The following is a 1,964-nucleotide window of genomic DNA, read 5'->3' as shown; positions in this document are numbered from 1 at the left end:
AAAATTCCCCGAAGAAAACATAATAGAAAGTTTCATGACATTGGCTTTGGCCACGATACTTTGGACATCACACCAAAAGCACAGGCAACAACAGACAAATGTAAACAAGTGAAATTCCATCCAACTGAAATGCCTCTGTACGGCCAAGTAAACGATCCAGCGCAAGAAGAGGCAATTTATAGAATGGTAGAAAATATTCAAACACTATCTACCTGATCATGGTTAATTTCTAAAAATATATAAGGAGTTCCTATAACTCAATAATAAAAAAAAAAAAACACAACTAATTGCTCGGTTTAAAAAATGGGCTAAAGACTTGAATAGACATTTCTCTAAAGGCATACAAATGGCCAAGAAATATATGAGAAGATACTCGATGTCGTTAATCATCAGGGAAATGCAAATCAAAACCACAGTGAGATGTCACCTCACACCTGTTAGGATGACTATTACCAAAAAAAAAAAAAAAAAAGACAGTTGTTGGCGAGGATGTGGAGAAATCAGAGTGTAAAATGCTGCCTCTATGGCAAACGGCATGGCGGTTCCTCAGAAACCACCATCTGACCCAGTGACCTCACTTCTGGGTATTCATCCGATAGAACTGCAAGCAGCATCTCAGAGATCTGAGCGCTCCTGTGTTCACGGCAGCACTACTCACAAGAGCCAAGACGTGGGAGCAACTTTAGTGTCCATCCGTGGGTGGACGGATAAAGAAAACACGGCATATATTACAATGGAATATTATTCAGCCTTAAAAAATAAGGAATCCTACCATCTACGACACCATGAATGAACCCAGGGGACAATCTGCCAAGTGAAATGAGCCAGACACAGAAGGACAAATACTGTGTGATTTCATTTATATGTGGAATCTGAAACAGTCCATCTCACAGAAGCGAAGGATAGCACAGTGGTCGCCAGCGTCCGAGGGAAGGGAGCAATGTGGGATTATTAACCAGGGGGCGTAAAACTCCAGTTATGACAGACGAGTAAGTTCTAGAGACCTGCCGTGCAGCACGGCGCCCGTCGACGGTAACGCCGTTTGCATACTTCACGACCTGCTGAGAGTGTAGAGCTCATGTGAGATGTTCTTACCTTGATCAGTTTTTAAAAAGCGTATACAGGGATCCTGAGACCGAACTGGTTAAGAACCTGATCTAGAGAGTAAACGTCAGGCGTCGCTTCTCAGAACGGCGAGAGCTCGGAGTGGGAACACGCCAGTCTATTCAGCAGTCGTCGCCGCCTTTTGGATCTGGAGGGCTCACTGCTGCCGCTAAGGAACTGGGACCCGCCGCCGAAGGAGGGCGGGCGGTGACATGTCACAAAGCACACGGGCGCTGGGCGAGAAGCACGGGAACGTGACAGGTTCTCTGTCCCAGCCTCTCTGTGTGTCACAGATTTGCTCAGGGCCGGCCTGGGAGCCGCTGTCTCGATTTCCAATAAAAAAGAAAAGAAGAGTGAAAAAGAGACCAGGAGAGGAGGGAAAAGGAGAGGGAAGAAGCCGCAGGTGAACAGGAGGGAGAAACGCCGTCGGAAACGCCGCACGACTGTGTCTGGCTAGTTTCGCCTCCACCAAAATCGAGCTTCTTTTCTTCAGCAAGTGGCTCCATGTGTCAAAAAGTCATTGGCAAGAGAAAAACCACAGCGCTCCCGTCTTTCGACAGGTAACCTCAGAAGCATTCGCCGGAGTTAGCGCTTCGCCCACATGAAAGGCACGAAGCAGGAAACGCTGCGTCTGCGCCTCCAGCCGACGGCGCGAGAACGGGGGGAATAAACAGAAGCGAAGGGAAAGGGAATCCATAAGAAATGGAAAACAATGAGAAAATAAGAGCTGAAAGGACACGAAACCCGAGACATCGGAATAAAACGAGGACCGGACACGAAGGCGCGACAGAAGAGAAAGAGATGAGGGTCAGTATCGCTCAAAGGCCAAATCGGATAAGGGCCCGCGGCGTCGGGAAATG

Source organism: Pteropus vampyrus, unplaced genomic scaffold (assembly GCF_000151845.1).
Source record: "Pteropus vampyrus isolate Shadow unplaced genomic scaffold, Pvam_2.0 Scaffold119, whole genome shotgun sequence".
Lineage (NCBI taxonomy): Eukaryota > Metazoa > Chordata > Mammalia > Chiroptera > Pteropodidae > Pteropus > Pteropus vampyrus.
Note: the sequence above shows the minus strand (reverse complement) of the source record.